The sequence below is a fragment of the Myxine glutinosa genome, chromosome 6 (genome assembly GCF_964187855.1).
Source record: "Myxine glutinosa chromosome 6, kmMyxGlut1.1, whole genome shotgun sequence".
Taxonomy (NCBI): Eukaryota; Metazoa; Chordata; class Myxini; order Myxiniformes; family Myxinidae; genus Myxine; species Myxine glutinosa.
In genome coordinates this window covers 192,015,340-192,027,407 of record NC_136266.1, presented here as the reverse complement: position 1 = coordinate 192,027,407, position 12,068 = coordinate 192,015,340, and the positions used below count along the sequence as shown (strand labels likewise).

Sequence of the window (12,068 nt, the reverse complement as noted above, 5' to 3'; positions counted from 1 at the left end):
TTATAAAATCATGATGATTATTATGAATGATATCATAGGGTTCCGATGCAGAATGATTGCACGAACTTGGGAAAGAACTTTCAAGCCCTATGGGATAAATTGGGTATTACAAGTGATGGAGTTTCAAAATTTAGCATGATTGAAGGAATTTGACAGTCCCATTTCAGTAGTTTTACGAAATTTATATTGCCAAGAGATTTTGGGTACTATTAAAAGAAAAATGATGAGATATTTTTCCCAAAGAACTTTAATATCTGCCATCCATTTTGGCTGTCTCACGAATGAAGGATGAGTTGCCTTTAGTGGTTGCAAAGAAAAATTTGTGGAGACCAGGCAAAATGGGAAAATATGTCAGATATGACCCTAGGACAGAACAGTGATTCGTCAATTGACATGAGGTATGAACCAGAGGTGACGACCGATGATCTTCAATCTCAGTCAATAGATGGACCTGTCCTGACATCATTGGGGAAAGGGCTTATGCAAGGAGTCATCCAAAATGATTAATTTGATTTATTGATGAATATTGATAAATTAATTGAAATTGAATAATTGAATTGAACTGAATAAATTTAATTGAATAATTTAACTGAATAAATTGAACTGAATAAATTGAATTGAATATATTGATTGTTTGATTGATGAAAATGCGGTCTCAAGAAAGAAGCTTTGATATCTTTGTGAGATATTATCAATGTGAAGACAACCTTGGAAAATTGAGCAAGGTGGTGAGTTTATATATAGATATATATGTGCGGTTACCATTGTGTGATTTCCCCTTCAACAGAGCGGACACCTGAGGATTCACCCATTTCATACTGACCCTTTGGCTCATCTGCAAATACTGATCTGTGAGATTGGATTGTGCAAAAGCCACAGGTGAGAGAGATTCTCTGGAAATCACCGTTTGAACAGGTGGAGAGATCCTTCCTGGAGGTACGAGTGAAGCTTTAGAGGAACAAGCTACAACACATCCAACGCTACTTTGATAAAAGGCAGAATGGGAAATGGAGCCTGCAAGAATACACAAGGACAACCAGAGATTCCACAAAAAGGTACTTGTACACATCATATGTACGACCTTTATGGTGCCGAAGCTATAAGGCAGGTCGAGAATTGGTATTTGTGGACAAAGGGACATGATGAGGAGTTTCCAAGAGATGGTACATTTGAGCGAAGTCGATTGGAAAGATTGGAACAAAGATTGAAAGCCAGGAAGAGACAGAATCTAACGGTAGACTGGCTTGCATTCCATCTTTGGAATGGTGAATCCAGACAACGGGAACAGCAAGAACGGATAACGGATCTAGAACTTAAAATAAAAAGGATACAGGATACAGTGGAGGAGACAAATGCACAACTGCCCTCGAAATTAGGAATGAAAGTGACAGTTGTCCCATCTGAATTCCCATTTGTCTCCCCAAAAAGTACGGTACAGAGAATTTTTTCGTGTTTCAGGAGATAACGAGAGATTGCAGTGGCAACTCAGGGATGTAGAGATGCAGCCCAGCAATACAAGTGCACAGGTGCACAGACCAGGCAACGACAGAAACCGGTGTTTCAAGTGTGGACAGATGGGACATTGGAAAAGAAGATGTCCGTATACCAACAGGAAGACAAGTTCATAGGGTAAACCAAGATCAAGGGTACCAGTGCTTACCGATTCCTCAGACAACGATTAGGCCTTCATTGCGACAAATCCCAAATGACGATTGGCCTCAACAAATTAGATTACTGGACAAACATGAATAACTGTCGATGATTTTGTGTCTGAAAAGTTTTCGGAGCAAGAATTATTCATTTTTCTTTTGCTTGTAAGCAAATTGATAATTGATCAAATGCCGAAATTGGATCTTTTATGTTGGGCACAAAATTTTAAATTTACAAAGTTTGGAACAATTGCTTTGCAATTTTTTTGGCAAACCAAGTGACAAGAGTCACATGATGATCAGGTGGGAATTTCGGACTATTGTTCCGCATGATTGATAGGTCAGTGGTCGACTGACATGCAAATGGGTTTGTAGTCAAATTTGGATAAATTATGGTGGGAACTGAAAGGGTAATTTCAATGTGACATCATAGGGGTTTTCTAAAAAATAAACTTTTTGGTCCATTTGCGTATTAGCATTTATAAAATTGAAGGACAAATTTTATGAAAATGAAATAAAATTGACACCCATCCTGATCTGTAAATAATGGTTCCAACGCAAACAAATACGCATAATGCATGCGTGTGTGGGTATTTTTGTGTGTCAATGTTAGTGTTTTTGTTTTTGTGTATCAATCTTACAAGATTGTTGACACCGACAGTGTGCCTTGTCTGAAAATAGATAGTTCCATGGGGATGGGATCGCATATCGAGAGAATTCGTAAAAAAAAAAAAAAAAAAAAAAAAAAAATAGAAATAGAAATATAATTTGATTATGAAAATTATCACTTTTGTCAAGGGAGATGGAGAATAAAGATTTGATTTGCTGAGTTATGAGCAGCCATTCATTGATAGTAAATTCATTGATAGTAAAAAATTGGGAGTAATCTTGAGATTCCATTTTGATAGAATTTATATGAGAATCAAAGCTATTTATGGATATGAGCTTCATAAAAATGTGGGAGTACAAAATTAGCCAAATTTGGGAGAGGTCTTACACTGACTTCCCAGAGTACTCTGCTCATGGATTTTTATATATATAAACTTGAATTTTATCAGCATATAAATTGTGCTGTATGTATGGATGTGTATTAGGCATAGATGATATGGGAAAATAGTAAAGAAAATTTTGCTGGTTTGAACTATTGTGAGTTTTGAGTTCTGGAGTTCAAACGAAGTCACTGGTTAACAGATGAGAAAGGATAGTAAATAAATTATTCGATGCTGGGTAAATTAAGTACGGTATTACTAAGACTTATGAGAGCTATTGTTCTTCCTTACAGCAGTGGAAAATTATTGAAAAAAATTAGATCCAACATAATGAATCTATAAAATAATGTGATAGGGATAATATCCTCAATTTGTACTAATTATTTGATTGTGGGTAAAGGAATTAATTTATCGTAGTGGATTGTTAACAGCAGCCTGAAAATGTCCTGAGAGTGTGCATCCATGCAATCAGAAATCCCAGATTTGTTTTTACAAACAACATTTTGGTAGAGGTCTTGTGTGGACGAGCACTTCCTTGGTAGATAAAAAACGGTACTGCAGGCTGGCAGCCACTTTTGCGGCCAGTTAGGCCAAACAAATTGAGAGGAAATTGTAGTTAAATACGTAAGTTACACATGGCTATTTGTTAAAAGGAAATTTGTGGAGATGCGAAACATTTTTCGAAGGTTTATTAAAGTGTTATAAAATGGCATGTGGCAAGGCAAACTATTGGATGGGAAAATTAGATCTGGTTATAGAATAAATTTATTGACCCCTTGAAGATAATTCTTCGAATCATTGTTTCACTGGCATTTTTTGTTCACATTGGAAATAGTTGGGTAGAGCTTTCGTTAAAACCTTTGGTTGCGGTATCTTGGAACGAATTGATAAACCATAGGAGATTGATAAGAATAGAAACAAATATGGACCCAAAATAGAAAGTTGGATTCATGCCTCTCATTGCAAGCAAGCACATGGGGCTAAGGTGGACGATCCCACAGAGAATGAGGCTGCACCTAGCAGCCCAGCAGAACATTCAGTGGCAGATAAATGATAGTCGTGATTTACATTCATTTGAATTACATTTTAACACCCCTTGCATTGATAAACATTACATTTTCAACATGTGATATTCCTACTTGGGATAGTGACATTTATTTGCCTACATGACATACAATTACCTACTGATATTAATACAGCATGAGTGATAATGTATCACAACTACACTCATGATCAGGGGATTTAGTTTGACCCCGGGAGATAGGGGGATCAGGGTAAGACAAATAATCTGATTTATGTTACATATTAAGGGATTTTATTTATTTACCTTTTAGGAAGCTTGTTAGTTTGGTATATAATGTTGAATGTCATCGACATATAATTATGTCATAGGTATGAATATATACAAGGAGTAGCAGACTTGTTTGTGGGTTTAGTAGTTATATTGGCAATTGTTTTAGTGGTGGCTTGCTTGAAAGCCTTAGTGACGGTGTGTTTGAATAAGGTAACCAACAACACTATGATAATGCATGTAGTGACAAATGAGGAAAGAAATGTGGAACCACAAGAGGAAGACTTTTATGGCGACATAAATACTGAGATTAAAAGAATGAATCAAGTGATGTTGCAAATGAATACAGTAGAGTTAATATAAGGGCATAACAAAAATGTTGTGAGTTGTGTCAATTACAAGATCAGTGAACTCATATCACCATGAGTGACACACTGTTAGTAAAAAAAAAAAAAAAAGAAGTGGGGAGAAATTATGATAATAATACATTATGCTTAATTTGTTGGTTTGCAAATTTGTTGGGAATTAGATATTCCTGTTTGTGATTGTAATCATATACAATTTATTTTCTTTGAGTAGTGCTAAAATATCTGCACGAGTTAATTTTTGAACTATATTAACCTGAAAGCAATTGTGGATGCTATTCTTAGTTTAATAGTAAAATACATACCTGATTGAATATTATTTGTGTGGCACATATAAATGAATATAACTTTTTGAATGTGTTAAGGAAAAACAACAAATTGTTGAATGTGAAACTGTCGGAAGATATACATGATTATGCTGATTTCATGGTAAGATGTACCCTATCTGATTCAGTGTGTGTGGAAAGCAGATTCAGATGTGACTGAGCACAAGGATAAGACGAGATCACATTTTGAAGGGAGTGCTAACGGAATTGGGAAGAAGTTCGAGAAAGAAAATTTGTGGCTAAAATGAAGTTAATCGTGGCATACACCCTCTTTCTCAAAGAATGATGAAGACATTCTCCCATGTAACTTGGAGATGGATGCTTACCTTCACCAAGGAAATTTATGTGACCATTTGCCTGGATCACACTGCAACATATGAAAGAAAGGCGATCACTTACTCTTGTTTGAAGGCTTCGAACATTCATCACATCAGAAGTTGCAGGACAACGACATTTTACCTGCATCCTCTGTGAAATGCGGGGACATATGTTACTACTTCACCAACTTCTGGGGAACCAGCATGGAGCTGCAAACAAACGGCTGTGCCCTTGTCACAACAGCTGTGCATGATTCTGCTGGTTGCTCCTGGTATGGACCATGAATGACCTGAACACCATGGTCCCAACATCATTGTGGATGCATCCGGCATCCCTGTTCCACATCTTGCTGGCCAATCAACGTCACACCAATACTTGCTGCCCACTCATAATGAGGGAGGAGGCAAGTCGACTACAACTGGGCGAAGGCTGTGTTCAGGAATTACTATGGTTTACAGCAAGAGTGGCAAGAATGCTACATGGAGAGCAGGGTCAGTCTATGACTCCGTGCAGTTATTACAAACAGCAAGACCCTACACGAAGTAGTGCAGGTGCTATGAAGATATTAGGAGAAAATGTTTCATACCTGGATTCAAACACAAGTGATCAGCCCTTCCTTTCAAACAAAGAGTCAACATTTGTGTGGAGGCAAACGTTTTTTGCCAGATGTTGCAGATGCTTTACAAAACTTGAAAATGAAGTGAAATTGTTGTGTTTTGGTGATGGTGAAGTGTTGTTTTGCAAAGATATTTGTGATGCAAGTGAAATAGATTGAATTAACAATATGGAAGGAGTCAATGACCAACGAAATGTTTTGTGATTCTTGCAGGATGACGGTGTATGCCTAAGGAAATTGGATTACCAAAGTTATGGTTTGAATACTTGTATTGATGTTTACTTGTAGTGATTGATTGTTTCCTTATACTTGTATTGATGTTTATTTGTAGTGATTGATTGTTTACTTATACTTGTATTGATGTTTACTTGTAGTGATTGATTGTTTACTTAAATTGATGTTTAGATTAATGGTTAATATAAACATAAAACAAAAAGATGAGGGATTGTGGTAGAATAAATCTTTATACGATGTAACTAGTTATGAGATTGGTGAGTGAACCAATAGGTGGTCGTAAGAATGTTAGGAATGTATCTCGCTCTGTTAAAGCTGGGAGTCCGTTGTCCACCTCCTGTACAGCCCCGGGCTAGAGCACCCTCCTATTGTGAGGTAAATGGAACTCACAGCAGGAGGGGAGCGAGGTGGTGCCAGCAGGGCGATTGTGGATGACCAAGCAGCTTCAGCGCACGGAGGATTAACTTTTAGTGCACAGGGGATTAACTCCAATTTATCCATATAAACCAGAGCAAACTTTGAGTCAACACACTTGTCATCAGAAGCTCTGCCCGATGGAATGAACGCGTACCACGAGTACGGCGCTGCGGAGAAGACATCGGCCAAGGAAGAGGGACTATGTGGATAGAGTTATCTGGTCCATTGAGTTAAACGGTAGTTATTTGGTATTGGAATGAAGTGAACAACCAGTTAATAAAGTCTAGACCTGTTGTAAAACCTGTTTCCAGTCATTGGAGTCTTGAGTCCCAAACACACCTCCACGACACTAGCTAGCTTGGTAGACCTGTATGCTAGCGAGCTTGGTAGACCTGTATGCTAGCGAGCTTGGTAGACCTGTATGCTAGCGAGCTTGGTAGACCTGTATGCTAGCTAGTTTGGTAGACCTGTATGCTAGCTAGCTTGATAGACCTGTATGCTAGCTGGCTTGGAAGACCTGTATGCTAGCTTGATTGGTAGACCTGTATGCTAGCTGGATTGGTAGACCTGTATGCTAGCTAGCTTGGTAGACCTGTATGCTAGCCAGCTTGGTAGACCTGTATGCTAGCTGGCTTGGTAGACCTGTATGCTAGCGAGTTTGGTAGACCTGTATGCTAGCGAGCTTGGTAGACCTGTATGCTAGCGGGCTTGGGAGACCGGTATGTTAGCTAGCTTGGTAGACCTGTATGCTAGCTGGTTTGGTAGACCTGTATGCTAGCTGGCTTGGTAGACCTGTATGCTAGCTGGCTTGGTAGACCTGTATGCTAGCTGGCTTGGTAGACCTGTATGCTAGCTGGCTTGGTAGACCTGTATGCTAGCTAGCTTGGTAGACCTGTATGCTAGCTACCTTGGTAGACCTGTATGCTCGCTAGCTTGGTAGACCTGTATGCTACCTAGCTTGGTAGACCTGTATGCTAGCTAGCTTGGTAGACCTGTATGCTAGCTAGCTTGGTAGACCTGTATGCTAGCTATCTTGGTAGACCTGTATGCTAGCTAGCTTGGTAGACCTGTACGCTTGCTAGCTTGGTAGACCTGTATGCTAGCTAGCTTGGTAGACCTGTATGCTAGCTAGTTTGGTAGACCTGTATGCTAGCTAGCTTGGTAGACCTGTATGCTAGCTAGCTTGGTAGACCTGTACACTAGCTAACTTGGTAGACCTGTATGCTAGCTAGCTTGGTAGACCTGTATGCTAGCTAGCTTGGTAGACCTGTATGCTAGCTAGCTTAGTAGACCTGTATGCTAGCTAGCTTGGTAGACCTGTACGCTAGCTAGCTTGGTAGACCTGTACGCTAGCTAGCTTGGTAGACCTGTATGCTAGCTAGCTTGGTAGACCTGTATGCTAGCTAGCTTGGTAGACCTGTATGCCAGCTAGCTTGGTAGACCTGTATGCTAGCTAGCTTGGTAGACCTGTACGCTAGCTAGCTTGGTAGACCTGTATGCTAGCTAGCTTGGTAGACCTGTATGCTAGCTAGCTTGGTAGACCTGTACACTAGCTAGCTTGGTAGACCTGTACGCTAGCTAGCTTGGTAGACCTGTATGCTAGCTAGCTTGGTAGACCTGTATGCTGGCTAGCTTGGTAGACCTGTATGCTAGCTAGCTTGGTAGACCTGTATGCTGGCTAGCTTGGTAGACCTGTATGCTAGCTGGCTTGGTAGACCTGTATGCTAGCTAGCTTGGTAGACCTGTATGCTAGCTAGATTGGTAGACCTGTACGCTAGCTAGATTGGTAGACCTGTACACTAGCTAGCTTGGTAGACCTGTACGCTAGCTAGCTTGGTAGACCTGTATGCTAGCTAGCTTGGTAGACCTGTATGCTAGCTAGCTTGGTAGACCTGTATGCTAGCTAGCTTGGTAGACCTGTATGCTAGCGAGCTTGGTAAACCTGTATGTTAGCTAGCTTGGTAGACCTGTATGCTAGCTAGCTTGGTATACCTGTATGTTAGCTAGCTTGGTAGACCTGTATGCTAGCTAGCTTTGTAGACCTATATGCTAGCTAGCTTGGTAGACCTGTATGCCAGCTAGCTTGGTAGACCTGTATGCCAGCTAGCTTGGTAGACCTGTATGCTAGCTTGCTTGGTAGACCTGTATGCTCGCTAGCTTGGTAGACCTGTATGCTAGCTAACTTGATAGACCTGTATGCTAGCTAGCTTGGTAGACCTGTATGCTAGCTAGCTTGGTAGACATGTATGTTAGCTAGCTTGGTAGAACTGTATGCTAGCTAGCTTGGTAGACCTGTATGCTAGCTAGCTTGGTAGACCTGTATGCTAGCTAGCTTGGTTGACCTGTATGTTAGCTAGCTTGGTAGACCTGTATGCTAGCTAGTTTGGTAGACCTGTATGCTAGCTAGCTTGGTAGACCTGTATGCTAGTGAGCTTGGTAAACCTGTATGCTAGCTAGCTTGGTAGACCTGTATGCTAGCTAGCTTGGTAGACCTGTATGCTAGCTAGCTTGGTAGACCTGTATGCTAGCTAGCTTGGTCGACCTGTATGCTAGCTAGCTTGGTAGACCTGTATGTTAGCTAGCTTGGTAGACCTGTATGCTAGCTAGCTTGGTAGACCTGTATGCTAGCTAGCTTGGTAGACCTGTATGCTAGCTAGCTTGGTAGACCTGTATGCTAGCTAGCTTGGTCGACCTGTATGCTAGCTAGCTTGGTAGACCTGTATGTTAGCTTGCTTGGTAGACCTGTATGCTAGCTAGCTTGGTAGACCTGTATGCTAGATAGCTTGGTAGACCTGTATGCTAGCTAGCTTGGTAGACCTGTATGCTAGCTCGCTTGGTAGACCTGTATGCTAGCTGCCTTGGTAGACCTGTATGCTAGCTAGCTTGGTAGACCTGTATGCTAGCTAGCTTGGTAGACCTGAACGCTAGCTAGCTTGGTAGACCTGTATGCTGGTTAGCTTGGTCGACCTGTATGCTAGCGAGCTTGGTAGACCTGTATGCTAGTGAGCTTGGTAGACTTGTATGCTAGCTAGTTTGGTAGACCTGTATGCTAGCTAGCTTGATAGACCTGTATGCTAGCTGGCTTGGTAGACCTGTATGCTAGCTGGATTGGTAGACCTGTATACCAGCTGGATTGGTAGACCTGTATGCTAGCTAGCTTGGTAGACCTGTATGCTAGCTGGCTTGGTAGACCTGTATGCTAGCGGGCTTGGTAGACCTGTATGCTAGCGGGCTTGGGAGACCGGGATGTTAGCGAGCTTGGTAGACCTGTATGCTAGCTGGCTTGGTAGACCTGTATGCTAGCTGGCCTGGTAGACCTGTATGCTAGCTGGCTTGGTAGACCTGTATGCTAGCTGGCTTGGTAGACCTGTATGCTAGCTGGCTTGGTAGACCTGTATGCTAGCTAGCTTGGTAGACCTGTATGCTAGCTACCTTGGTAGACCTGTATGCTCGCTAGCTTGGTAGATCTGTATGCTACCTAGCTTGGTAGACCTGTATGCTAGCTAGCTTGGTAGACCTGTATGCTAGCTAGCTTGGTAGACCTGTATGCTAGCTATCTTGGTAGACCTGTATGCTAGCCAGCTTGGTAGACTTGTATGCTTGCTAGCTTGGTAGACCTGTATGCTAGCTAGCTTGGTAGACCTGTATGCTAGCTAGCTTGGTAGACCTGTATGCTAGCTAGCTTGGTAGACCTGTATGCTAGCTAGCTTGGTAGACCTGTATGCTAGCTAGCTTGGTAGACCTGTATGCTAGCTAGCTTGGTAGACCTGTATGCTAGCGAGCTTGGTAGACCTGTGTGCTAGCTAGCTTGGTAGACCTGTACGCTAGCTAGCTTGGTAGACCTGTATGCTAGCTCGCTTGGTAGACCTGTATGCTAGCTAGCTTGGTAGACCTGTATGCTAGCTAGCTTGGTAGACCTGTATGCTAGCTCGCTTGGTAGACCTGTATGCTAGCTAGCTTGGTAGACCTGTATGCTAGCTAGCTTGGTAGACCTGTATGCTAGCTAGCTTGGTAGACCTGTATGCTAGCTAGCTTGGTAGACCTGTACGCGAGCTAGCTTGGTAGACCTGTATGCTAGCTAGCTTGGTAGACCTGTATGCCAGGTAGGTAGGCAGGCACACGTGTTTGTCCAAGGCTAACGTTCGACTGTATTCAGAAAACATGCGCAACAACGTGCAGCAAAGTTGTACTGGCTAAATATGATAAGCTAATTTTTCACCAGAATGCTGGAAAATAAGTGTTTGACGCTCAAAATTTTCTGGGGGAGGACCGCCAGACCCCTCCCCCCCCCCCCCCGAATAGGCTACCACCTAGGAATAATAGGAATAAGTATATTTCAGATCTGTGGGAAACACTGGCTGTCAATAAATGCATCCCAGATACACAGAACACATGTGTTGACAACATCAAGTTGAGAAATACACTTAAAAAACCTTTCCAAATGATTTAGAATCATCTTTATGCAAAAGCGCCCCCGATATTTTTTCATTTTTTCATTATTTTTATCTTGCTAAAAAAATTGTGGCCATTTTTGTATATGCGCCCTTTATTTTTTGACCGAAACATGTGATTTTTAAAAAGATTTCTGCTGCAGGACCTGCAGCCTGAATCATGGAGCCTGAGTTCTCAACCAAGCGGCTGAAGAGAAAGCGGCCCGATACAAAACAATCCTGCTTGCCTGATATGTCAGAAGACAGACAGTAACGCTGGTCGTCTTCAGAAACGGACAGATCAAGGCTATCCTGCACTCCTATATGCTGTAACCAACAGAAAGGACGATGTCTCGTGCCATCATGTACTCACTCTACTTGTGCAGAGGTTGAACAAAATCGGCCCATGCATGTTCAATATATTGTTGCTGACGCACGCACGGATGTACAGACAAGACCCAATCCATTAGCCCCCGTTTCGAAACAAAGTCCAACGGGGGCTAATAAATAACCAACGTCACAACAAATCAAGCAAACCGCAAACGGTCACAACGTTCAAAGAAAAATTGTATTCACAGAATAATACAAACTATACAAGTAGGAAATAAGTAAGTTTGGAGTAAACATGAGAGGGTTGGGGTGCTGGGTGGGTTTGGTGTTAATGGGAGGGTTCAGGTTTATGGGAGGGTTCGGGATTATGCGAGGGTCTGGGGTTATGGGTGGGTTTGGTGTACTGGGTGGGTTCGGGGTTATGGGAGGGTTCAGGGTAATGGGTGGGTTCGGGGTTATGGGTGGGTTCGGGGTTCTGGGTGGGTTCGGTGTTAATGGGAGCGTTCGGGTTTATGGGAGGGTTCGGGATTATGGGTGGATTCGCGGTTATGGGAGGGTTCGGGATTATGGGAGGGCCCGGGGTTATGGGTGGGTTCGGGGTGCTGGGTGGATTCGGGGTGCTGGTGGATTCGGGGTTATGGGAGGGTTCGGGGTACTGGGTGGGTTCGGGGTTATAGGTGGGTTCGGGGTACTGTGTGGGTTCGGGGTACTGTGTGGGTTCGGGGTGCTGGGTGGGTTCGGGGTGATGGGTGGGTTCGTGGTACTGGGTGGGTTCGGGGTACTTGGTGGATTCGAGGTGCGGGGTGGGTTCAGGGTTTTGGGTGGGTTCAGGGTTATGGGTGGGTTCGTGGTGCTGGGTGGGTTCGGGGTTATGGGTGGGTTCGGGGTTATGGGTGGGTTCGGGGTGCTGATTGGGTTCGGGGTGCTGATTGGGTTCGGGGTGCTGGGTGGGATCGGGTTATGGGTGGGTTCGGGGTTATGGGAGGGTTCGGGGTTATGGGAGTGTTCGGGGTTATGGGTGGGTTCGGGGTTATGGGAGGGTTCACTGATTATGGGTGGATTCGGGGTTATGGGAGGGTTCGGGATTATGGGAGGGCCCGGGG

The 12,068-nt window shown here is 42.8% G+C and overlaps 1 long non-coding RNA gene across 1 annotated transcript in view; it reads left to right on the top strand.

Annotated features, from left to right (window-relative positions):
- LOC137429323 (uncharacterized) overlaps positions 1–11,269 on the top strand; it is an 80,685-nt gene extending 69,416 nt beyond the window's left edge. The window contains exon 3 of the long non-coding RNA XR_010984884.2: positions 10,800–11,269. This is a non-coding gene — a long non-coding RNA (uncharacterized LOC137429323). The remainder of the gene's footprint in view (positions 1–10,799) is intronic.
- The last annotated feature ends 799 nt before the right edge of the window (positions 11,270–12,068 follow it).